Source organism: Pseudophryne corroboree, chromosome 3 (assembly GCF_028390025.1).
Source record: "Pseudophryne corroboree isolate aPseCor3 chromosome 3, aPseCor3.hap2, whole genome shotgun sequence".
NCBI lineage: Eukaryota > Metazoa > Chordata > Amphibia > Anura > Myobatrachidae > Pseudophryne > Pseudophryne corroboree.
This window is the reverse complement of record NC_086446.1, coordinates 384338820-384366508: the sequence shown is the minus strand read 5'-3', so window position 1 is coordinate 384366508 and position 27689 is coordinate 384338820. Positions and strand designations below refer to the sequence as shown.

The 27689-nt window shown below is 47.1% G+C and overlaps 1 protein-coding gene across 7 annotated transcripts in view; it reads left to right on the top strand.

Moving 5' to 3' along the window:
* Positions 1–27689, top strand: part of TANC2 (tetratricopeptide repeat, ankyrin repeat and coiled-coil containing 2) — a 1023243-nt gene that overhangs the window by 603059 nt on the left and 392495 nt on the right. The gene's annotated exons all lie outside the window — the stretch shown is intronic.

The following is a 27689-nucleotide window of genomic DNA, read 5'->3' as shown; positions in this document are numbered from 1 at the left end:
CAGTGCCGGGGGTGGGGAGGAGGAGGAAGCGGTGACTGTGTACAACACAGACCTGTTCCCAGCACACAGCAGTAGTATCCCGGCATGACACACAGAGAGCTCCAGGTGTGACTCACACATGATACCGGCCATTATGCTGGGGATGATACCATGCATGCCAGGATAGCAGAGCAGCTCATGTAGGGTGATAGGAAGCCATGCACATGGAGTGATGGCAGATCCGGTCTCCAGTGTCCTAGCAGGCTGCGGACATTTTCGTATGGACAGGATTTACACTGTTGTGCTAGTGTAGCTGTCACACTTTCCCCATATGATTGGGGGGTTTCAAAGGTCTTGACCTGTAGATTTTAAGTCTTTTTATAACTACATGTATACTAGTACAATATTGTGGATTAGTTCAGAAGAGCTTACAATCATTTGCATGAATATTATATCAGGAGTAGGAGCCTGATATAATGTGGTATGCAGTACAGTCAGCTACTGTCTGGTGGGGTGTCTAATGCACGGAAGGACCCTGAGATAGGCCCACATGGTACGCTGATTGTAGTGGTTAGGATATGGGTTGTACTGTACTTTCGGAATACTCTGTCAGTCACAAGGGGTGATAAAATGCTTGTTGTGGAACTCTATACTGCAGTGTAAATAGCATTAATCATCTATAAATGTACAGATAACCTGCTGTGAAGATCTTGCAGTATATTGATGGCATGCTTCTAAAAAAATTAGCATGTAATGGATTAGCATCCTTGCTGTTCAGCAAATAAAAATGTGCTAATCATGGTGTGTTTTATACCCAATCAGAGGATATAATGTCGGGATCATTGTAAACACAGAGGCTGTTGGTGTTACATCTTCAGCCATAAATGCAGTGTTTACTGGATACCTATATACCTACACGGTCGGGTCACAATTATGACCACCAGCTAGTAGTCGGAGTAACCGCTTCAGCAGGGTTCACAGAACTGTCATTTTAGACACACATTTGGTAGCCAGCAGATTCATTTTTTGCGGTGATATGCCCCACTGCAGCATGTCGGTCAGCCCTCATGCACCTTTGTAGCCGACATTCACCTTTTACATCAGTGGCATGTGGTGCTCCGCAGTTTCCACGTTGGTTATTCGCAGTGGTGCCATTTGTCCAGTCAAGATACACCTTCACCACAGCAGCATGCGAACAGTTCACAAACTGCGCTGTTTCAGAAATACTGCCGCACTTAGCTCGAAAGCAAATAATAATCCCTTTTTGCAGCTCGGATAAATCGCCCCTTTTACCCATGACATCAGTGAGTGATATGTGTGCACACCTTATATACCCACAAAGCCAGCGCACTAGACGGGACGTACTTCATGGGCTACGCGCTGTCGACGTCAAATGTAGGAGGTGGTCATAATATGACTTGACAGCAGGGACCAACTGAGGCTGTGCATTTGTGTGCACGCGCATACTGCTCACGGGGGTGTGCTGTGAGTCAGGGGATGTGGACTAGCAGCACATCCACCAGACCATCGGCCCTTCTGGCATTTGCCAGAAGTGCCAGATGGATAGTCCGGCCCTGCTTGACCGTGTACATTGATGCTAGAGGAGCTTATATGTCCTGGACATATACCAGGACCTAGTGTTTCAATTGGCTGTGTATGCTGAACTTTTTTGTGCAATTTGTATTCATTGTTCAGTAGATGTTTATCTGGCTTCTTGCTGCTGAGCAGGGGTGTATCTAGGGGTCTAAGCGCCCCTGGCAAAGTAAGAAACTGGCACCCCACCCACACACACACACGGGGACACAGAGGGGGGTTACAGATAGGATGAGGTCTGGGACACTGAGAGAGAATTACAGGGAGGGTGCGGGCAGGGACACTGGGAGGGCATTACAGGGAGTGTGTGGGCAGGGACACTGAGGGAGAATTACAGGGAGGGTGCGGGCAGGGACACAGAGAGGGAATTACAGGAGTGTGTGGGCAGGGGCACTGAGGGAATTACAGGAGTGTGTGGGCAGGGGCACTGTGGGGGAAGTCACAGGGAGGCTGAGGTCAGGGACACTGAGGGGGAATTACAGGTAGGGTGCGGGCAGGGATGCTGAGGGGGAATTACAGGGTGGGTGTGGGCAGGGACACTGAGAGGGAATTACAGGAGTGTGCGGGCAGGGACACTGAGGGGGGAGTCACAGGGAGGCTGAGGTCAGGCACACTGAGGGGCAATTACAGGGAGGCTAAGGTCAGGGACACTGAGGGGGAATTACAGGGAGGCTAAGGTCAGGGACACTGAGGGGGAATTACAGGGAGGCTAAGGTCAGGGACACTGAGGGGGAATTACAGGGAGGCTAAGGTCAGGGACACTGAGGGGGAATTACAGGGAGGCTAAGGTCAGGGACACTGAGGGGGAATTACAGGGAGGCTAAGGTCAGGGACACTAGGGGGAATTACAGGGAGGCTAAGGTCAGGGACAGTGAGGGGGAATTACAGGGAGGGTGTGAGCAGGGACAGAGGGGATATATGCACACATACATACAGTTAAAAACCTTACAAAAGCAGACTAAAAACACCTTTTCAGGGCCTCTCTAGCTGTGATGGTACTACATGTCCCAGCACATCCAGTTGACAAGGTGTGCTGAGACTTGTAGTCTCAACACAGCTGGACATGCAGTCAGTGGTCTAGATACCTCTCCATACAGAGCTCTTTGTAACATGTGATGCGGACTGCCAGGATATACCATGCAGTGCAGCTACGGTAACACAAAAAATGTATGCTCTTGCTGTAGTACATTGCAGACTGGTGCTGATTGTAGTGGCTGGCATTTGGCGACGGACTGTGCAGGACCATTGAGAAGGGGAGCGATGAAGGAAAGGAGGTGCCTCACCCCCTCCCCATACCCGGAAGTGCTACGCTCCCCGGCTATATTCACCAATCATCATTGTGACTGCAGTCACAGAGAGTGTCAGAGTGCAAATACGCTTCTGAGAGTCCGTCTCGCATCGCCTGCTGCCGGAGTGTGCAAAGTGCAGGAGTGTGGATCCAGCAGTGGATGAGCACTGCTAAAGGGTGTTCTCAGTGAGAACTACTATGTCATTCTATCCTTTGGCACGGTTGGCACTGCCTGCCGGCGCCACACACCCGCCCACCCCCCCTTGGCGCCCCTGGCAAGTGCCTTCCTGGCCAATAGGAAGATACGCCACTGCTGCTGAGGCTTAGATTTTACAGCCTGTCTCGTTAATGCTACATTACTTTGTCTTTCCTTGCCATGGCTGAATCTGAATTAATGGTGGTTTTCAGTTACAACAGTGGTTTTTTTTTATAACCATTCCAAAAAAAAGTGTTTTACAGGGGATTAAACTTTATGAAATGTACTAAATTCATGACCTTGGTGGCTCATCTCCGGAGCTCTGTTTCCCCGGACCAGGAGGAAATCCAATGTAGCTGCTCTAAACTGAAGTACTGTTATATGTTATACAGTGTATCCGGAAAGTATTCACATCGCTTCACTTTTTCCACATTTTGTTATGTTACAGCCTTATTCCAAAATGGAATCAATTCATTTCCCCCCCTCAAAATTCTACCCACAATACTCCATAATGACAATGTGTAAAAAATAAAAATCTAAGATATCACATGTACGTAAGTATTCACAGCCTTTTCTCAATACTTTGTTGATGCACCTTTGGCAGCAAGTACAGCCTCAACTCTTATTGAATATGATGCCACATGCTTGGCACACCTATCTTTAGGCAGTTTTGCCCATTCCTCTTTGCAGCACCTCTCAAGCTCCATCAGGTTAGGAAGCGTCGGTGAAAAGCCATTTTCAGATCTTTCCAGAGATGTTCAATCAGATTCAAGTCTGGGCTGTGGCTGGGCCACTCGAGGACATTCACAGAGTTGTCCTGAAGCCACTCCTTTGCTATCTTGGCTGTGTGCTTAGGGTCGTTGTCCTGCTGAAAGATGAACTGTCACCCCAGTCTGAGGTCAAGAGCACTCTGGAGCAGATTCTCCCCCCCTGTATATTGCTGCATTCATCTTTCCCTCTATCCTGACTAGTCTCCCAGCTCCTGCCGCATCCTCACAACATGATGCTGCCACCACCATGCTTCACTGTAGGGATGGTATTGGCCTGGTGATGAGCGGTGCCTGGTTTCCTCCGAACATGACGCCTGGCATTCACGCCAAAGAGTTCAATCTTTGTCTCATCAGACTAGAGAATTTTGTTTCTCATGGCCTGAGAGTCCTTCAGGTGCATTTTGCTCTAGGAAGAGTCCTGGTGGTTCCGAACTTCTTCCATTTACGGTTGACGGAGGCCATTGTGCTCATTGGGACCTTCAAAGCAGCAGATCTTTTTCTGTACCCTTCCCCAGATTTGTGCCTCAAGACAATCCTGTCTCAGAGGTCTACAGACAATTCCTTTGACTTCATGCTTGGTTTGTGCTCAGACATGCACTTAAAGATAATAAGATGATTGCCGCGCTTGTTTGTATTATGTCAGCAGCTCCATATAATAAAATACAATAGAGAAAAACGATGATTAGGAGCGCTTGATTATTTAAATTATATATTGAACGCACATACCTGTAAAAAAAATTGGTTAATATAATGTTACAGCTCTTTTTGTGAATAGGTGGTGAAACGGAGATAATTAGCGGTATTAGCTTCCCAATTCGGGTTAGGCTGGACAGTCTCTGTATGCGGGTATTACTATCCCTACTATCCCTGCTTGTACCTTACGCGGCTTGATGTTACAGCACAAGCGTCTGCCGCGGATGTAACTGGTCCCGTCTTTCCGTTGCTCCGGCCGCTCCGGCTTGGTCTCTTCATGCGGCTCACTTATTTAGGAGCGTGCCAGCGTTTGCATATACTGGCGGAAGGTCCTCCGTTTTTCTCCGTGAAATCACCAACGCGTTTCGGGTTCAAAAAAACCCTTTAACTAGGATGCTGTTTGTTTGTTTGTATGGACTTCCTATCACCACCCTCCCAGCCCGTCAGTGGCACAGCAGGCAGGAGGACATGCACCCGTACCTAGCTATTCTGACTGATTGAAGCCCAATCAGTCAGAATAGTTAGGTACGGGTGCGTGTCCTCCTAGTTAAAGGGTTTTTTTGAACCCGAAACGCGTTGGAGATTTCACGGTGAAAAACGGAGGACCTTCCGCCAGTGTATGCAAACGCTGGCACGGTCCTAAACAAGTGAGCCGCATGAAGAGACCAAGCCGGAGCGGCCGTAGCAACGGAAAGACGGGACCAGTTACATCCGCGGCAGACGCTTGTGCTGTAACATCAAGCCGCGTAAGGTACAAGCAGGGATAGTAGGGATAGTAATACCCGCATACAGAGACTGTCCAGCCTAACCCGAATTGGGAAGCTAATACCGTTAATTATCTCCGTTTCACCACCTATTCACAAAAAGAGCTGTAACATTATATTAACCAATTTTTTTACAGGTATGTGCGTTCAATATATAATTTAAATAATCAAGCGCTCCTAATCATCGTTTTTCTCAGACATGCACTGTCAAATGTGGGACCTTATTTAGACAGGTGTGTGCCTTTCCAAATCCTATCCAATTTCAATTTACCACAGGTGGACTCCAATTAAGCTATAGGAACATCTCAAGGATGATCAGTGGAAACAGGATGCATCTGAGCTCAATTTTGAGCTTCATGGCAAAGGCTGTGAATACTTATGTACATGTGATTTCTTTTTTATTTTTAATACATTTACAAAAATCTCAAACTTTTTTCACATTGTCATTATGGAGTATTGTGTGTAGAATTTTGAGGTAAAAAAATAATTTATTTGATTTTGGAATAAGGCTGTAACATAACAAAATGTGGAAAAAGTGAAGCGCAGTGAATAGTTTCCGGATGCACTGTATGTCCTTATGCATTGGTAATTATAGCATGCTGTCATACCTCCCAACATGACCCTCTCCATGCTCTGCTCCTGGACTTCTCCCTTAATGTATGATTACCATCACCTGTAGTGAAACGCCTTTCTTAGCCATTAACCTGTTCAAAACAGGTGCCTGTAATCACAAATTAAGAAAAAAGTCCAGAAGCAGAGCATTTCGTCCCTCCTTGAGAGGCTCATGTTGGGAGGTATGTGCTGTGGCTGTAGGGACCTCCATCATAGTGCTAATTGAACCTTCACCTCTTTTTAGTGGGATCTCACACTCTAATGTAGTCAGTTTGGTAAACTTTGCCACTGCTCAGCTTGCTGTAACTGGTTATTGTTGGATCTGTACTGCTTAGAAATTCACAGGTAGTTCTCAGTATCCATGTCCCATTTAATAGTGCTATTATCGTGATGGGAGGAGATTTAGTGAAGTATGTAAAGTGATGACCCCTTTATTGATATATATATTAGTGTCTGTGTGAGAGGTGGTACTTTTTTATACCTGTGGAGTGATACAACTGTGGCTTTGTGATGAGGTTCCAAATGACAGTTGGAAGTAGATCAGGCCTGAGGTGTGCTGTCGTTGGGAAATAATAACACAGACATGTGATCTAATATGTCCAATCATGTGGGTGAAATCTGTCTCAATATTCCACACCATTTATTTATATGTAGATAGGGGTTCTGATATATATATATATATATATATATATATATATATATATATATTATATTATATTATATATTTTTTTTTTTATATACTGTGTTGGTGATTTAGTCAAACCACTACCACATGTGGTCTAAATCCAGCCTGCAGCTGAGAACCACTGTCATTCTACTTTATACTAAAAGTATTGTGGAAGGTACTTTATTGCCTGTGATTCTTACTGATGCTTCAGGGAGACTGTGTGCACAGTGACTGTATACAAATTCTGTAAACCTTTACACGTGGCTGTTTGCCAGTCTGTGTTTGTGGTGACAGTGTATTGTTTCAGTGTCTGAAACATTCTGGTTTATTACTCCATCCCACTAAAGATTGCTTTAGGGGAAATGTGAGTGTTGTATGGATTTATGGTGGTTATTTTTTTAACACAAGCAATGTGCAAAGACACATTTTAGGAACCACTGTTCGCCATAGGTGTTTGTGATAGAACACTCACGCATGTCCACACAGGTGAACTATAGTGGGTATGTCAGACAGGTAGCACACAGAGAATATACACAACAATGATTACATGCTCATTTCTAAAAGCAAATAGTGTTATATATCCCTCAACATAACACTAAAAGACTGTGCCCCCCCTTGTTTGTGCTGTACACATCTTTTGGCGGGGACAGTGAGAAAATGGCGCTGAACACTGTGTGAGGGCTAAGCCCCGCCCCTCATCGGCGCGCTTCAGCCCCGTTAACTTTCGTTCTATATGCAGGCAGGGGACCGTATATAGTGTATGCACACTATATACCTCCTTAAACAATATACATATTGCTGTCCAGGGCGCCCCCCCCCCTGCGCCCTGCACCCTAGTAAAACCGTTGATGTGTGGGAGCACTGGCGCGCAGCGCGACCGCTGCTATGTACTGGTGGGGGTATCGTACGCGGTGCCCGGGGCCCGACTATGCTCTTTTGCCAGTTCAAACGAGACCTCAGTAACTGCTGCCCAGGGCGCTCCCCCCCCAGCGCCCTGCACCCTGTGAGTGCCGTTGGTGTGTGTGAGCATGGAGCGCAGCGCGACCGCTGCGCTTACCTCCGTTACTGAAATCTTCTGCCGTCTGACGCCTTCTGTTCTTCTCATACTCACCCGGCTTCTTTCTTCTGGCTTCTGTGAGGGGGGTGACGGCACGGCTCTGGGAACAAGCAGCTAGGCGAACCAAGTGATCGAACCCTGTGGAGCTAATGGTGTCCAGTAGCCTAAGAAGCAGAGCCCTTGAACTAAGAAGTAGGTCTGACTTCTCTCCCCTCAGTCCCACGATGCAGGGAGCCTGTGGCCAGCAGGTCTCCCTGAAAATATAAAACCTAACAAAAAGTCTATAGAGAAACTCAGTAGAGCTCCCCTAGTGTGTGTCCAGTCACTCCTGGGCACAAAGTCTAACTGAGGTCTGGAGGAGGGGCATAGAGGGAGGAGCCAGTTCACACCCATTCAATGTCTTATAGTGTGCCCATGTCTCCTGCGGATCCCGTCTATACCCCATGGTCCTTACGGAGTCCCCAGCATCCTCTACGGACTAAGAGAAAAGGATTTACCGGTAGGTATTAAAATCCTATTTTAACATTTTTTATTTCTTTCAGTAGTTGTCACATTACTTCGTATTTAGCTTTAACAAGCTAAAACTAGGTACATCCTGACAGTAACAATCTCCTTTTTTTTTATTTTTTAAATTGTTTGACAGCTGAAACGAGCAAGAGAACACCCGATTACCTGTATACACACACTACACAATTATCGTTCCTAGCTATAAGAATGATACATTTCCCCAAAGATCAGTGAGATGATGTTGTTTACATGCAGTGTCAGCTGATGTCTGTACACACTGCATTTGCTTGTCAGGATTGATACATTTCGTGCAGCACTCCTAGGGGGAAATTCAAATGTTATCACACCCCCGATCTGACAGGGGATTGCGGGGCGATATTCAAATGCCCCCACTTATTGCGCCCATTGCACTCTGGTTTAGGCGCGCAAAGCACCTAAACCCAAGTAAAGTAATGGGTGTGAGCTTGAAAAAACCTGTTTGGTCACCCAAACAGGTCTCTTTACGCGCATTTCAGCTCGCTACTCACGGGGGTATTTAACCAGTTGTCAAAAAGAACTTATCACACCCGTCAGTAGCAACATTAGAGTAGCTGCCGGTGGGCGCGATTGGGGGTGGGAGGTGGGGGCATTTGAATCCGGCCCTTAATGTCGGGGTCTGAACTGTCTGCTCTATGTTCTTTGTGGGGATGCAATTAAAATAATAGCTGTTGGGATTCCGGCGTTCAGGAGACCTACTCTGGAATCTTGACAACTGGCTAAATACCGACGCCCGCAATTCCAACAACCGCCGGGTGTTCCCACTGGGTTGGTGGGTCCACGCCACCAACTAAACAGAATATAATCTGTGGCGAGTGAAGCGAGCCACCGGGCCAGAAGTGTGGCTACCACAGCGAGCCCACAAGGGGACTTGCTGCCTCGCTGTAGGGATTCCGAAAGACTTGATGCCGCTGTTGGTATACTGATAGCCAGCATCCTGTCTGCCGGGATATCATATGTACTCCCTTTGTACTCACTGTGAAATAAATGGACCGACCAGACAAGAGTTGGTTGATTGGCTTCATTATTGCATAATGTGTACCTACAATCCATTGCTCAGAAGTATGCAGTTACATATTTTAGGATGTGCTTTGCAACTGTCAAATGTACTTGTACCTCTACTTGTATTTCTCAGATTAAACGAGATGCTTCTGCTGACTGAAATAATCATAAATAATGACCGTTTTAAGAGGGTCATTCCGAGTTGATCGCTCGCTAGCTGTTTTTAGCAGCCGTGCAAACGCATAATCGCCGCCCACAGTGGAGTGTATTTTAGTTGTGCAAGTGTGCGAACGCCTGTGCAGCCGAGCAGTACAAAACCAGTTTGTGCAGTTTCTGAGTAGGTCTGAACTTACTCAGCCGCTGCGATCACTGCAGCCTGTCCGGTCCCGGAATTGACGTCAGACCACCCTGCAAACGCTTGGACACGCCTGCGTTTTTCCAATCACTCCCAGAAAACGGTCAGTTGACACCCATAAACGCCTTTTTCCTGTCAATCTCCTTGCAGTCGGCTGTGCGAATGGATTCTTCGTACAATCCATCGGCCAGCAACGATCTGCTTTGTACCCGTGCAACACGCCTATGCATTGCGGTGCATACGCATGCGCAGTAGTGGCCTGATCACTGCGCTGCGAAAAATGGCAGCGTGCGATCAGGTCAGAATGAACCCCCTAAATGCAATCTACAAAATTATAGAGCTGGCAAAGTTGATAGCGGGTCCAGACACAGCTATTGAATAACTGCTAATCCCAACCTGTGCTCCAAGCCTTCAGGGCATTGTATTTGGGCAAGAGCTGAAGAGAGATCCAACTGTATTGCATTATGATAGTGTTTTATAATCTTTCTTTTTGGCATTGCCCTAAATGAACATCAAGGGGCTTATGTTGTTTGTAAGCTGGAAAGTACATACACATAGAAAGATACATGCAGCTGTCCATCATTAGCATGTTAGGAGTACTTTTTAGTCCTGCTATGTCATGAAGCAGTGGTAGGGATTATAGTGTAAAAATGTGGTTTGTCAGGGCTAGTAGTTATTGCAAAAGTTGCATTACCCTATTTTACACAATATTCTAATTTAATGAAATGTCACATACACAAGATAATTTTGTCTTGAGTATTTATAAATGTGAAAGTTGCATTTACTATATAAAATATATTCAAATATAATTTTACAAACATCTGTTGTTCTCCCCTTGAATGAATAAAAAGAGAATCTTTCCTGTTGCAGGAAAGAGGTGTAAGTAGCCGTAAGTACTAATCTGCATACCCCCATCCCTCCACAAATATATATGTATGTTTCATAGTATGTAGCATAATATATGCTTCCAGGCATAACTGACTTAATGCTTTTTACTATGTAATATCACACAGTTTCCTGAAAAAGCTGCGTGACATTATACAGTGAAACACGTTAAGTATGTTAGTGGGGAACTTTATTCCATTTGGATGTCATCATCTCTACATCCTACCAAGCTATTTGCAGACCTATCCATTTGATAGATAGACAGTGTCTAGTTAGACAGTCAATAGATAGACACCATATGTTAGATGGACATTAGGTCGACAGGGTCAAAAGGTCGACATGGAAAAGGTCGACATGGAAAAGGTCGACATGGAAAAGGTCGACATGGAAAAGGTCGACATGGAAAAGGTCGACATTGAAAAGGTCGACAGGGTCAAAAGGTCGACATGAAAATGGTCGACATAAAAAAGATAGACAAATGTTTTTTTTTAAATGTAACATGTTTTTGGATTATTTCATACTTTCTCTATCCATGTCGGCATAGAGTTGGTTATAAACCTTGTGGCGAGCGCAGCGAGCCACCGTGCCCGAAGCGTGGCGAGCGTATGCCTTTCTGCAACTGGGGGTCCCAGATGACAAAACTATCCACACAAACCAGAAAAATGCAAAAAACATGGTGTCTACCTTTTCCATGTCGACCTTTTGACCATGTCGACCTTTTGACCTGTCGACCTTTTCCATGTCGACCTTTTGAGCTGTCGACCTTTTCCATGTCGACCCTTTCCATGTCGACCTTTTGACCCTGTCGACCTTTTGACCCTGTCGACCTAATGTCCATCTAACATATGGTGTCTATCTATTGACTGTCTAACTAGACACTATCTATCTTTCATACCGGAACCATTTGCAGACTAGGGGAGGTTATTCAGGTTTGTTAGCAAACCAAAAAAGCACACTAATGGACAAAACAATGTTACAGTGCAGGTGGGGCAGATGTAACATTTTCAAAGAGTTAGATTTGGGTGGGTTATAATGTTTATGTGCATGGTAACTACTGCCTGCTTTATTATTACACTGCACTTTAGATTTCAGTTTGAACACACCCCACCCAAATCTAACTCCCTGCACATGTTACATCTGCCCCACCTGCAGTGCAACACTGTTTTGCCCAATTGCTTACTTTTTGGTTTGTTAACAAACCTGAATAACCCCCTAATTTTCAAGACTCTGGAGTTCTGTAAAACACCCAGCATCATTGCAAGATTTTCATATTGATAAGGGTATCACAGATATACATTCCTTGGTGGACTCCACTACCTTTTACCCGTAGCTGGACTATCGGTCGGATGGCAATATACTGACATATATATATATATATATATATATATATATATATATAATCCTACAGTGAGATCTACTTCTCAATTACTTCTGGATGATTCTGAGTATTCGATTGATTCTGGAATATGAGGTGACAAAAATAATAGTAAAAAATAAATAAATATATATATATATAGAGAGAGAGATATCTATGCATGTATGGGTGTATGTAATAGAGCTACAACTCTTGTGTGTGCGGTTGCCTTGGTGGTCATGTGACAGTTGAAAGCGTGCGTTACACTGGGAACTGTGCAGCCATTGGGAAATAATGCACAGTTATGTGATCTAATATATCCAATCATGTTATCCCACCCACCATCATCTATCTGCATCAGGCTATTTGATAAATGTAATGCCTATGTATTGCTACTAAAAGGTATATGGTTTTAATGATGGATTGGCTGCTATGATCTAACACACCTTTTTGCACTTTAACTGGTGGTGTGCTGATTTTTGGCTCTTTGGAACTGAGTAGTATGTAGCTACATGTTTATGTGATTATAGCACCCATAAGAAAGACTTTTCTGCTGTGAAAATGGTTGCGGTTTTTCCCCTGGCTTTATACAGAGTGAATAAGCAAAAGCTTCCAGATTTTAAAGGTTACCAAAAAAAAAAAGGCATGGTAAATGCTATTCAGAGTTTTAGTACATAATCTAAACTACATGGAGTACAGTTTGTTTTGCATATGATATCGTCCAGATGGTGGACTTCCTTCGCTTTACACATTTGTTGTAAATTTCATGAAAGTCAGTATTAATAATGGGTTTTCACAGGTGCGCCTGGCATGGATTGTGTCTGAAAAGAAATATGTAGTGGCCTGATTCCTAATTAATAATACATTGATGTCCTTGACCAATGAGAATTATGGTCATGATAATGACAATATGCAAAAAACGATATTGAAGTAAAAATTGTGTTTTTATTCTGTAAATAAATTGCAATATCTATTGCTTTGAAGCAAAAAAAGGTGGGGGTGGAAAGGGATAATGGGTTATAGAGAGATTCCTCTGCTATCAATAGCAGTGATGGAGTTCCTTGTTGTATACAGGTAGGAATATATGTAATGCTGTTCACTTCAGAAAGGTGGCGTCCCACCTCTGAGTGGAGTCTTTAATAAGTGCAAAAAAATGTCCAGAGCTGGTAGTGAAATAACTGAATGTCCGGGCAGACTGTACCCCTCTACGCCCTGGGTCACCCCGATGTCGCTCTAGGGAGTCCTTGACGAAGGCCAACACTGGCCGATACGCGTTGGAGCACACGAACAAAACTACCCATCTACACCCAATTCCAGCATTGTGTAACAGAGCGTTTGAATAGAGACCAGAAGGAGGAAGGACGAGACGAGAGAGACGGGACCCGGAGTTATCCGAGCCTGGTCACGTGGACGGACCAACCCGGAAGTGCGGGAGGACGCCGGGCGCGACCGACACGGAGCAGACCGCTGGCGGAGGGACAAGGAGACTGAGCAGAAGCTAGCAGGTAAGGGACTCTGTAGGAGAGGAGAAGGCGCGGCGGACAGCACCAGCAGTGCTAGAAGCAGCCCCCACCTCTCTCTCCAAGACTCACGACTGATCCCCTTCTGCCCGGGACACCGCGTTGCGCTCAGTAGAGCGACATCGGGGTGACCCAGGGCGTAGAGGGGTACAGTCTGTCCGGAGTCCTCACTACCCTAGCACCAGCCCTATCCTGACCACATATCGCCAGCGGCAATTCAGGGGTACCCCATATTTTCTTTTTTCTTTCACCACCGGCATTAAAAGACATTCAGTTATTTCACTACCAGCTCTGGACATTTTTTTGCACTTATTAAAGACTCCACTCAGAGGTGGGACGCCACCTTTCTGAAGTGAACAGCATTACATATATTCCTACCTGTATATAACAAGGAACTCCATCACTGCTATTGATAGCAGAGGAATCTCTCTATAACCCATTATCCCTTTCCACCCCCCCCCCCCCACACCTTTTTTTTGCTTCAAAGCAATAGATATTGCAATTTATTTACAGAATAAAAACACAATTTTTACTTCAATATCGTTTTTTGCATATTGTCATTATCATGACCATAATTCTCATTGGTCAAGGACATCAATGTATTATTAATTAGGAATCAGGGCACTACATATTTCTTTTCAGACACAATCCATGCCAGGCGCACCTGTGAAAACCCATTATTAATATTGTTTATGTGAAGTCATTTTGAGGTGCTTCATTCACAGGTTGCAGCCCACGCAAAGTATCCAGATACACGAGCGCCATTTACCCCTTCCTGTGTACTTTTTATGAAAGTCAGCTCCGTCACTTGTGAGCAGAACAGGGTTTGCAGGAATATTTTGAAGGAAATCTTCACAACATGCCATTCGGTTCTCCCAGTTGCATTCATTAAGTTTCTGAACAACCATAATTTTTTAGGGATGGAACTGAATGGTATGTTGTGAGGACATACAGTATATTGGCAAGACAAAAGGACAACTGAAATTATGAATGTTAGAGCATATGAGGAATGTAGTGAATAAAGTTACTAACCAGTGTCCTGCCACTTGTTGGATGGAAACATCCCTACGTTGTTCTATTTAACTGAGCCTACAGTACTCGATCTAGACTATTTACCATATTTCTCTAACGTCCTAGTGGATGCTGGGGATTCCGTAAGGACCATGGGGAATAGACGGGCTCCGCAGGAGACATGGGCACTTTAAGAAAGAATTTAGATTCTGGTGTGCTCTGGCTCCTCCCTCTATGTCCCTCCTCCAGACCTCAGTTTGAATCTGTGCCCGGACGAGCTGGGTGCTGTTCAGTGAGCTCTCCTGAGCTTGCTGTAAGAAAGTATTTTGTTAGGTTTTTTATTTTCAGGGAGCTCTGCTGGCAATAGACTCCCTGCATCGTGGGACTGAGGGGAGAGAAGCAGCCCTACTCTCTGAAGCTAGGTCCTGCTTCTTAGGCTACTGGACACCATTAGCTCCAGAGGGATCGTACACAGGATCTCACCCTCGTCGTCCGATCCCAGTGCCGCGCCGCCGTCCCCCTCGCAGAGCCGGAAGACAGAAGCCGGGTGAGTATGAGAAGCAAGAAGACTTCGAAATCGGCGGCAGAATACTCCGTTCTTCACATGAGGTAACGCACAGCACTGCAGCTGTGCGCCATTGCTCCAAACACACCTCGCATACTCCGGTCACTGTAAGGGTGCAGGGCGCAGGGGAAGGCCGCCCTGGGCAGCATATGGACCTCTTATGGCAAAAGTACACATATATATAGTTGGGCACTGTATATATGTATGAGCCCCCGCCAAGAAAATTTATATTTAAGCGGGACAGAAGCCCGCCGTCGAGGGGGCGGGGCTTCTTCCTCAGCACTCACCAGCGCCATGTTTTTTTCTCCACAGCACCGCTGAGAGGAAGCTCCCCAGCCTCTCCCCTGCAGATACAAGGTAGAAGAGGGTAAAAAGAGAGGGGGGCACATAATTAGGCGCAAAAATCAATATAGACAGCAGCTACTGGGTTAACATTAAGTTACTGTGTTATTCCTGGGTTAATAGCGCTGGGGTGTGTGCTGGCATACTCTCTCTCTGTCTCTCCAAAGGGCCTTGTGGGGGAATTGTCTTCAGATGAGCATTCCCTGAGTGTGTGGTGTGTCGGTACGTGTGTGTCGACATGTCTGAGGTAAAAGGCTCCCCTGAGGAGGAGATAGAGCAAATGTGTGTGTGTGAGGGGTGTCTCCGTCGACAACGCCGACACCTGTTTGGATATGTGTAATTAAGTGCTAAGGTGAATTTATGGCACAAAATATTAGAGAACAGACAGGGAATCTACCCATGTCTGTCCCTATGTTGCATAGACCTTCAGAGTCTCTCAATGCTCACTATCCAAAATAATAGACACTGATATCGACACGGAGTCTGACTCCAGTGTCGACTACGATAATGCAAAGTTACAGCCAAAATGGCAGGAAAGTATTCAATATATGATTATTGTAATAAAAGATGGTTTGCATATCACTGATGACTCATCTGTCCCTGACACAAGGGTACACATGTTTATGGGGAAGAAAGCTGAGGTAAATTTCCCTCCTCTCATGATGAAAAAGAGCGGGAATCTCCAGACAAGAGACTGCAGATTCCCACAAAGAATTCTCAGGGAGTATCCTTTCCCTACTAGGGCCAGGATACGATGGGAATCTTCCCCTAGGGTGTCACGTTTGCCCAAAAGGTAGCCCTGACCTAACAGCTATCCTCAGGGATCCTGCAGATAGCGTGCACATTCTGGTACACTACTCAGACCGGCGATTGTGTCGGCATGGGTTTATAGCGCTGTAGCAGCGTGGACAGGTACCTTATCAGCATATCAGCAGAGATTGAGACCCTAGTATGTGTGTGTGTGTGTGTATGTATATGTGTATATATATATATATATATATATATATATATATATATAGAGATATATATAGATATATATATTAAAGATGCTGTCTTAAGAGATATATATATATATATATATATATATATATATATATATATATATATATATATATATATATATAAAACATGCCCAAAGAGACATTAGTCTACTGGGTTCTAGAGTCAAAGCTATGTCGATTTCTGCTTGACGTGTCCTGTAGAATATGCAATGGACAGGTGATGCCGACTTAAGAGGCATATGGAAGGCTGAGGATTGTGTGGAGAAGGGATCTCTGACCTGGTCTCCACAGCTATAGCTGGTAATTCTGATCTTTTGCCTTATATTCCTGCACAGCCTAGGAAAGCACGACATTATCAAATGCAGCCTTTCGATCACAAAGAAACAAAGTCCGAGGCGCGTCCTTTCTTGCCAGAGGCAGGGGCAGAGGAAAGAAGCTGCACAACACAGCTAGTTCCCAGGAACAGAAGTCCTCCCCGGCCTCTACAAAATCCACCGCATGTTGCTGGGGCTCCACAGGCGGAGCTAGGCCCGGTGGGGGCACGTCTTCGTAATTTCAGCCACAAGTGGGTTCACTCCCTGTTGGATCCCTGGGCAATAGATATTGTGTCTCAGGGATACAAGCTGGACTTTGAGGAGATGCCCCCTCACCGAAGGCCCTGCCGGCTTCCCCCCACGAGAGGGAAATAGTGTTAACTGCAATTCACAAATTGTATCTTCAACAGGTGGTGGTCAAGGTTCCCCTCCTTCAACAAGGAGGGGGTTATTATTCGACCATGTTGTAGTCCCGAAACCGGACGGTTCGGTCAGACCCATATTGAATTTAAAATCCCTGAACATATACCTGAAAAGGTTTAAGTTCAAGATGGAATCGCTAAGAGCGGTCATCGCAAGCCTGAAAGGGGGAGATTTTATGGTGTCTCTGGACATAAAGGATGTCCCCATTTATCCTCCTCATCAGGCGTATCTCAGATTTGCGGTACAGGATTGTCATTACCAATTTCTCTGACGTCCTAGTGGATGCTGGGAACTCCGTAAGGACCATGGGGGAATAGCGGCTCCGCAGGAGACTGGGCACAAAAGTAAAGCTTTAGGACTACCTGGTGTGCACTGGCTCCTCCCCCCATGACCCTCCTCCAAGCCCCAGTTAGATTTTTGTGCCCGAACGCGAAGGGTGCACACTAGGGGCTCTCCTGAGCTGCTTAGTGAAAAGTTTAGTTTTAGGTTTTTTATTTTCAGTGAGACCTGCTGGCAACAGGCTCACTGCATCGAGGGACTAAGGGGAGAAGAAGCGAACTCACCTGCGTGCAGAGTGGATTGGGCTTCTTAGGCTACTGGACACCATTAGCTCCAGAGGGATTGAACACAGGCCCAGCCATGGAGTCCGGTCCCAGAGCCGCGCCGCCGGCCCCCTTACAGAGCCAGAAGCAAGAAGAGGTCCGGAAAATCGGCGGCAGAAGACATCCTGTCTTCACCAAGGTAGCGCACAGCACTGCAGCTGTGCACCATTGCTCCTCAGCACACTTCACACTTCGGTCACTGAGGGTGCAGGGCGCTAGGGGGGGGCGCCCTGAGCAGCAATAAAAACACCTTGGCTGGCGAAAATACATCACATATAGCCCCAAGGGCTATATGGATGAATTTTAACCCCTGCCAGATTACACTGAAAAACGGGAGAAAAGGCCACCGAGAAAGGGGCGGAGCCTATCTCCTCAGCACACTGGCGCCATTTTCCCTCACAGCTCCGTTGGAGGGAAGCTCCCTGGCTCTCCCCTGCAGTCACTACACTACAGAAAGGGTTAAAAAAGAGAGGGGGGCACTAATTAGGCGCAGTATAAACAATACAGCAGCTATAAGGGGAAAAACACTTATATAAGGTTATCCCTGTATATATATATATATATATATATATAGCGCTCTGGTGTGTGCTGGCAAACTCTCCCTCTGTCTCCCCAAAGGGCTAGTGGGGTCCTGTCCTCTATCAGAGCATTCCCTGTGTGTGTGCTGTGTGTCGGTACGTTTGTGTCGACATGTATGAGGAGGAAAATGATGTGGAGGCGGAGCAAATTGCCTGTAATAGGGATGTCACCCCCTAGGGGGTCGACACCTGAGTGGATGAACTGCTGGAAGGAATTACATGACAGTGTCAGCTCTTTACAAAAGACAGTGATTGACATGAGACAGCCGGCTACTCAGCTTGTGCCTGTCCAGACGTCTCATAGGCCGTCAGGGGCTCTAAAGCGCCCGTTACCTCAGATGGCAAATACAGACGCCGACACGGATACTGACTCCAGTGTCGACGGTGAAGAGACAAATATGACTTCCAGTAGGGCCACACGTTACATGATTGAGGCAATGGAAATTTTTTTACACATTTCTGATAATACGAGTACCACCAATAGGGGTATTATGTTCAGTGAGGAAAAACTACCTGTAGTTTTCCTGAATCTGAGAAATTAAATGAGGTGTGTGATGAAGCGTGGGTTTCCCCCGATAAAAAAACTGATAATTTCTAAAAAGTTATTGGCATATATCCTTTCCCGCCAGAGGTTAGGGTGCGTTGGGAAACACCCCCTAAGGGGGATAAAGCGCTCACACGCTTGTCAAAACAAGGGCTCTACCCTCTCCTGAGATGGCCGCCCTTAAGGATCCTGCTGATAGAAAGCAGGAGGGTATCCTAAAATGTATTTACACACATACTGGTGTTATACTGCGACCAGCAATCGCCTCAGCCTGGATGTGCAGTGCTGGGTTGGCGTGGTCGGATTCCCTGACTGAAAATATTGATACCCTAGATAGGGACAGTATATTATTGCCTGTAGAGCATTTAAAAGATGCATTTCTATATATGGGTGATGCACAGCGGGATATTTGCCGACTGGCATCAAGAGTAAGTGCGCTGTCCATTTCTGCCAGAAGAGGGTTATGGACACGACAGTGGTCAGGTGATGCGGATTCCAAATGGCATATGGAAGTATTGCCTTATAAAGGGGAGGAGTTATTTGGGGGTCGGTCTTTCAGACCTGGTGGCCACGGCAACAGCTGGGAAATCCACGTTTTTACCCCAGGTCGCCTCTCAACATAAGATGACGCCGTATTATCAGGCGCAGTCCTTTCGTTCCCATAAGGGCACGTGGGCAAAAAGTTCCTCATTTCTGCCCGTGACAGAGGGAGAGGGAAACGGCTGCAGAAATCAGCCAGTTCCCAGGAACAGAAGCCCTCTCCCGCCTCTGCCAAGCCCTCAGCATGACGCTTGGGCTTTACAAGCAGACAGGGAGGCAGTGTTGGAAGCCATTCACAAGCTGTATTCCCAGCAGGTGATAATTAAGGTACCCCTCCTGCAACAGGGAAAGGGGTATTACTCCACACTGTTGTGGTACCGAAGCCGGACGGCTCGGTGAGACCGATTTTTAAATCTCAAATCTTTGAACACTTACATACAGAGGTTCAAATTCAAGAGAAGGGGACTACATGGTGTCTCTGGACATCAAGGATGCTTACCTTCATGTCCAAATTTACCCTTCTCACCAAGGGTACCTCAGGTTTGTGGTACAGAACTGTCACTATCAGTTTCAGACGCTGCCGTTTGGATGGTCCACGGCACCCCGGGTCTTTACCAAGGTAATGGCCGAAATGATGATACTCCTTCGAAGGAAGGGAGTTTTAGTTATCCCTTACTTGGACGATCTCCTGATAAGGGTAAGATCCTGGGAACAGTTGGAGGTCGGTGTAGCACTATCTCAGGTAGTGTTGCGACAGCACGATTGGATTCTCAATATTCCAAAATCGCAGCTGGTTCCGACGACTCGTCTTCTGTTCCTAGGGATGATTCTGGACACAGTTCAGAAAAAGGTGTTTCTCCCGGAGGAGAGAGCCAGGGAGTTATCCGAGCTAGTCAGGAACCTCCTAAAACCGAGCCAAGTCTCAGTGCATCAATGCACAAGGGTTCTGGGAAAAATGGTAGCTTCCTACGAAGCAAAGCCATTCGGCAGATTCCACGCAAGAACTTTCCAGTGGGACCTGCTGGACAAATGGTCCGGGTCGCATCTTAAGATGCATCAGCGGATAACCCGGTCACCAAGGACAAGGGTGTCCCTCCTGTGGTGGTTGCAGAGTGCTCATCTTCTAGAGGGCCGCAGAGTCGGCATTCAGGACTGGGTCCTGGTGACCACGGATGCCAGCCTGCGAGACTGGGGAGCAGTCACACAGGGAAGAAATTTCCAGGGCTTATGGTCAAGCCTGGAGACATCATTTCACATAAATATCCTGGAGCTAAGGGCCATTTACAATGCTCTCAGCTTAGCAAGACCTCTGCTTCAAGGTCAGCCGGTGTTGATCCAGTCGGACAACATCACGGCAGTCACCCATGTAAACAGACAGGGTGGCACAAGAAGCAGTCAATGGCAGAAGCTGCAAGGATTCTTCGCTGGGCGGAAAATCATGGGATAGCACTGTCAGCAGTATTCATTCCGGGAGTGGACAACTGGGAAGCAGACTTCCTCAGCAGGCACGGCCTCCACCCGGGAGAGTGGGGACTTCACCCAGAAGTCTTCCACATGATTGTAAACCATTGGGAAAAAGCAAAGGTGGACATGATGGCGTCCCGCCTAAACAAAAAATTGGACAGGTATTGCGCCAGGTCAAGGGACCCTCAGGCAATAGCTGTGGACGCTCTGGTAACACCGTGGGTGTACCAGTCAGTGTATGTGTTCCCCCCTCTTCCTCTCATACCAAAAGTACTGAGAATTATAAGACGGAGGGGAGTAAGAACTATACTCGTGGCTCCGGATTGGCCAAGAAGGACTTGGTACCCGGAACTTCAAGAGATGCTCACGGAGGACCCGTGGCCTCTACCTCTAAGAAGGGACCTGCTCCAGCAAGGACCCGGTCTATTCCAAGACTTACCGCGGCTGCGTTTAACGGCAGGGCGGTTGAACGCCGGATCCTGAAGGAAAAAGGCATTCCGGATGAAGTCATCCCTACCCTGATCAAGCCAGGAAGGATGTAACCGCAAAGCATTATCACCGCATTTGGCGAAAATATGTTGCAGGGTGCGAGGCCAGTAAGGCCCCGATGGAGGAATTTTCAACTAGGTCGATTCCTGCATTTCCTGTAAACAGGAGTGTCTATGTGCCTAAAATTGGGGTCCATTAAGGTTCAAATTTCGGCCCTGTCAATTTTCTTCCAGAAAGAACTAACTTCAGTTCCTGAAGTTCAGACGTTTTGTAAAAGGGGTACTGCATATACAGCCTCCTTTTGTGCCTCCAGTGGCACCTTGGGATCTCAATGTAGTTTTGGGGTTCCTAAAGTCACATTGGTTTGAACCACTTGAATCTGTGGAGTTAAAATATCTCACATGGAAAGTGGTCATGTTGTTGGCCCTGGCCTCGGCCAGGCGCGTGTCAGAATTGGGGGCTTTATCCTGTAAAGGCCCTTATCTGATCTTCCAGACAGGGCGGAATTGAGGACTCATCCTCAATTTCTCCCTAAGGTGTTTTCAGCGTTTCACGTGAACCAGCCTATTGTGGTACCTGCGGCTACTAGGGACTTGGAGGACTCCAAGTTGCTGGACGTAGTCAGGGCCCTGAAAATATATGTTTCCAGGACGGCTGGAGTCAGAAAATCTGACTCGCTGTTTATCCTGTATGCACCCAACAAGCTGGGTGCTCCTGCTTCTAAGCAGACTATTGCTCGTTGGATTTGTAGCACAATTCAGCTTGCACATTCTGTGGCAGGCCTGCCACAGCCAAAATCTGTAAAAGCCCATTCCACACGGAAAGTGGGCTCATCTTGGGCGGCTGCCCGAGGGGTCTCGGCTTTACAACTTTGCCGAGCAGCTACTTGGTCAGGGGTAAACACGTTTGCTAAATTCTACAAATTTGATACCCTGGCTGAGGAGGACCTGGAGTTCTCTCATTCGGTGCTGCAGAGTCATCCGCACTCTCCCGCCCGTTTGGGAGCTTTGGTATAATCCCCATGGTCCTTACGGAGTTCCCAGCATCCACTAGGACGTCAGAGAAAATAAGAATTTACTTACCGATAATTCTATTTCTCATAGTCCGTAGTGGATGCTGGGCGCCCATCCCAAGTGCGGATTGTCTGCAATACTTGTACATAGTTATTGTTACAAAAATCGGGTTATTGTGGTTGTGAGCCATCTTTCCAGAGGCTCCTCTGTTATCATGCTGTTAACTGGATACAGATCACAGGTTGTACGGTGTGATCGGTGTGGCTGGTATGAGTCTTACCCGGGATTCATAAATCCTTCCTTATTGTGTACGCTCGTCCGGGCACAGTATCCTAACTGAGGCTTGGAGGAGGGTCATGGGGGGAGGAGCCAGTGCACACCAGGTAGTCCTAAAGCTTTACTTTTGTGCCCAGTCTCCTGCGGAGCCGCTATTCCCCCATGGTCCTTACGGAGTTTCCAGCATCCACTGCGGACTATGAGAAATAGAATTATCGGTAAGTAAATTCTTATTTTCAGATGTTGCCGTTTGGTCTCTCCACGGCCCCGAGAATCTTCACCAAGGTAATGGCGGAAATGATGGTGCTCCTGCGGAAGCAAGGTGTCACAATTATCCCGTACTTGGACGATCTCCTCATAAAAGCGAGATCAAGAGAGCAGTTGCTGAACAGCGTATCACTTTCTCTGGAAGTGTAACGGCAACACGACTGGATTCTAAATATTCCAGAGTCGCAGTTGGTTCCTACGGCTCATCTGCCTTTCCTAGGCATGATTCTAGACACAGACCAGAAAAGGGTTTATCTCCCGATAGAGAGAGCTCAGGAACCTATTAAAACCAAAACAGGTGTCAGTGCATCACTGCACTCGAGTCCTGGGAAGGATGGTGGCATCATACGAGGCCATTCCCTTCGGCAGGTTCCATGCGAGGACCTTTCAATGGGACTTACTGGACAAGTGGTCCGGATCACATCTTCAGATGCATCGGTTAATCACCCTATCCCCCAGGGCCAGGGTGTCTCTCCTGTGGTGGCTGCTGAGTGCTCACCTTCTCGAGGGCCGCAGATTCGGCATTCAGGACTGGGTCCTGGTGACCACGGATGCAAGCCTCCGAGGGTGGGGAGCAGTTACACAGGGAAGAAATTTCCAAGGTCTGTGGTCAAGTCAGGAGACTTGCCTTCACATCAACATCCTGGAACTAAGGGCCGTATACAACGCCCTACGTCAAGCGGAGACCCTGCTTCGCGACCAACCGGTTCTGATTCAATCAGAAGCCACCAGAATTCTTTGCTGGGCGGAGAATCACGTAAGCGCACTACAACAGCAGTGTTCATCCCGGGAGTGGACAACTGGGAAGCAGACTTCCTCCGCAGGCACGACCTCCACCCGGGAGAGTGGGGACTTCATCAAGAAGTCTTCACGCAGATTGCAAGTCGGTGGGAACTGCCACAGGTGGACATGATGGCATCCCGCCTCAACAAAAAGCTACAGGGGTATTGCGCCAGGTCATGAGACCCTCAGGCGATAGCTGTGGACGCACTGGTGACACCGTGGGTGTTCCAGTCGGTCTATGTATTTTCTCCTCTTCCTCTCATACCCATAAGAAAAAGAGGAGTGAGAACAATACTCATTGTTCCGGATTGGCCAAGAAGGACTTGGTATCCAGATCTGCAAGAAATGTTCACAGAGGACCCGTGGCCTCTTCCTCTAAGACAGGAGTTGTTGCAACAAGGGCCCTGTCTGTTCCAAGACTTACCGCGGCTGCGTTTGACGGCATGGCGGTTGAACGCCGGATCCTAGCGGAAAAAGGCATTCCAGATGAGGTCATTCCTAGGCTGATAAAGGCTAGGAAGGACGTGACAGCTCAACATTATGACCGTATATGGCTAAAATATACAGTCAGGAGTGACTTTGGGCCTAAAATTGGGTTCCATTAAGGTCCAGATTTCGGCCCTATCCATTTTCTTTCAAAAAGAGCTGGCTTCTCTACCTGAAGTTCAGACGTTTGTAAGGGAGTGCTGCGTATTCAGCCCCCTTTTGTGCCCCCGGTGGCACCTTGGGATCTTAACGTAGTGTTGAGTTTCCTGAAATCCCACTGGTTTGAACCACTCAAAACGGTGGAATTGAAATATTTCACGTGGAAGGTGGTCATGCTACTAGCATTGGCTTCGGCTAGGCGTGTGTCAGAATTAGCGGCTTTGTCACATATAAGCCCCTATCTGGTTTTCCATGCGGATAGAGCCGAATTGCGGACCCGTCCACAATTTCTGCCAAAAGTGGTTTCATCCTTTCATATAAACCAACCTATTGTGGTGCCTGTGGCTACTACTGACTTGGAGGATTCCGAGTTACTTGATGTGGTCAGGGCTTTGAAGGTTTATGTAGCCAGAACGGCTAGGGTCAGGAAAACAGAATCTTTGTTTATCCTGTATGCTTCCAACAAGCTTGGTGCTCCTGCTTCAAAGCAAACTATTGCTCGCTGGATCTGTAATATGATTCAGCAGGCTCATTCTGCGGCTGGATTGCCGCTGCCAAAATCAGTTAAGGCCCATTCCACTAGGAAGGTGGGCTCTTCTTGGGCGGCTGCCCGAGGGGTCTCGGCATTACAGCTGTGCCGAGCGGCTACTTGGTCAGGTTCAAACACTTTTGCAAAGTTCTACAAGTTTGATACCCTGGCTGAGGAGGACCGTGTGTTTGCTCATTCGGTGCTGCAGAGTCATCCGCACTCTCCCGCCCGTTTGGGAGCTTTGGTATAATCCCCATGGTCCTTACGGAGTCCCCAGCATCCACTAGGACGTTAGAGAAAATAAGATTTTACTTACTCGTAGTCCGTAGTGGATGCTGGGCGCCCGTCCCAAGTGCGGACTTCTTCTGCAATTCTTGTATATAGTTATTGCTGCAATAAGGGCTATGTTATTGTTGCATCAGGGTTGAACTAATGCTCTGTTGTTGTTCATACTGTTGACTGGGTAAGTTTATCACAAGTTATACGGTGTGATTGGTGTGGCTGGTATGAGTCTTGCCCTGGATTTCCAAAATCCTTTCCTTGTACTGTCAGCTCTTCCGGGCACAGTTCCTCTAACTGAAGTCTGGAGGAGGAACATAGAGGGAGGAGCCAGAGCACACCAGAATCCAAATTCTTTCTTAAAGTGCCCATGTCTCCTGCGGAGCCCGTCTATTCCCCATGGTCCTTACGGAGTCCCCAGCATCCACTACGGACTACGAGAAATAGATTTACCGGTGAGTAAAATCTTATTTTTTTTCTTTTTTTCTCTTACGTCCTAGAGGATGCTGGGGACTCCCTAAGGACCATGGGGGATAGACGGGCTCCGCAGGAGACATGGGCACTAAAAAGAACTTTAGATATGGGTGTGCACTGGCTCCTCCCTCTATGCCCCTCCTCCAGACCTCCGTTTGATACTATGCCCAGAGGAGACCGGGTGCATTACAGGGAGCTCTCCTGAGTTTCTCTGAAAGAAAGAATTTTGTAAGGTTTTTTATTTTCAGGGAGCCCTGCTGGCAACAGGCTCCCTGCATCGTGGGACTGAGGAGAGAGAAGCAGACCTACTTAAATGCTAGGCTCTGCTTCTTAGGCTACTGGACACCATTAGCTCCAGAGGGAGTCGGAACGCAGGTCTCCCCTCGCAGTTCGTCCCGGAGCTGCGCCGCCGTCCTCCTCACAGAGCCGGAAGATAGAAGCCGGGTGAGTATGAGAAGATAGAAGACTTCAGAGGCGGCAGAAGACTTCAGATCTTCTCTGAGGTAACGCACAGCTGTAACGCTGCGCGCCATTGCTCCCACACACAGCACACATGGCAGGCACTGATGGGTGCAGGGCGCAGGGGGGGGGGCGCCCTGGGCAGCAATTTTAAACCTCTAGGACTGCCCAAAATATATATATAGGCTCTGCGGGCTGTATATAGGAAATCCCCCGCCAGTTTTTAAAGAAATCGAACGGGACTGAAGCCCGCCGCTAAGGGGGCGGAGCTTGATCCCTCAGCACTCACCAGCGCTATTTTCTCCACAGCACACCGCTGAGAAGCTGGCTCCCCGGACTCTCCCCTGCTGAACGCGGTAACAGAGGGTTTTTAAAAAGGGGGGGCACATAATTTGGCACAGTGAATATATATATATATATATATATATATATATATATATATATATAATAAAAGCGCTATATCTATCTGGGAATTTTTTCCAGGGTCATTTGGCGCTGGGTGTGTGCTGGCATATCTCTCTCTGTCTCTCCTAAGGGCCTTGTGGGGGAACTGTCTCCAGATTAGAGAATTGCCTAAGTGTGTGGGGTGTCGGTACGCGTGTGTCGGCATGTCTGAAGCAGAAGGCTCTTCTAGGGAGGAGGTGGAGCAAATGAGTGTGGTGTCTCCGTCGGCAACGCCGACACCTGACTGGTTGGATATGTGGAATGTTTTAAATGCAAATGTGAATTTATTACACAAACGGTGGGACAAAGCAGAGTCCAGGGAATGTACAGGGAGTCAAGCCCTGCCTTTCACTATGTCGCAGGGACCGTCTGGGTCTCAAAATCGCCCACTATCCCAAGTAGTAGACACTGATACCGACACGGATTCTGACTCCAGTGTCGACTACGATGATGCGAAGTTGCAGCCAAAATTGTCTAAAAGTATTCATTATATGATTATTGCAATAAAAGATGTGTTGCATATCACAGATGACCCCTCTGTACCGGACACAAGGGTCCACATGTTTAAAGAAAAGAAGGCTGAGGTTACTTTTCCCCCTTCACATGAGCTAAATGAGTTGTTTGAAAGGGCTTGGGAAATTCCAGACAAGAAACTGCAGATTCCCAAAAGGATTCTTATGGTGTATCCTTTCCCAGCTAAGGACAGGATACGGTGGGAATCCTCCCCAAGGGTGGACAAAGCATTGACATGCTTATCCAAAAAGGTAGCGCTGCCATCTCAAGATACTGCAACCCTCAAAGATCTTGCTGATCGCAGGCAGGAGACAACCTTGAAGTCAATTTACATACATACTGGTACATTACTTAGACCGGCGATGGCGTCGGCTTGGGTTTGTAGCGCTGTAGCAGCGTGGACAGATACCTTATCTGCTGATATTGATACGCTAGATAAGGAAACCATTTTATTGACCCTGGGTCATATTAAGGATGCTGTCCTATATATGAGGGATGCTCAGAGAGACGTGGGCCTACTGGGTTCCAGAGCCAACGCTATGGCGATTTCTGCTAGGCGAGCCCTGTGGACCCGACGATGGACGGGTGATGCCGACTCAAAGAGGCATATGGAGGTATTGCCTTACAAGGGTGAGGAATTGTTTGGGGAAGGTCTCACGGACCTGGTTTCCACAGCTACTGCAGGTAAATCAACTTTTTTGCCTTATGTTTCCTCACAGCCTAAGAAAACGCCACATTATCAGATGCAGTCCTTTTCGGTCGCATAAATCCAAGAGAGTACGGGGATCTTCCTTTCTTGCCAGAGGTAAGGGCAAGGGGAAAAAGCTGCCAACTACAGCTAGTTCCCAGGAGCAGA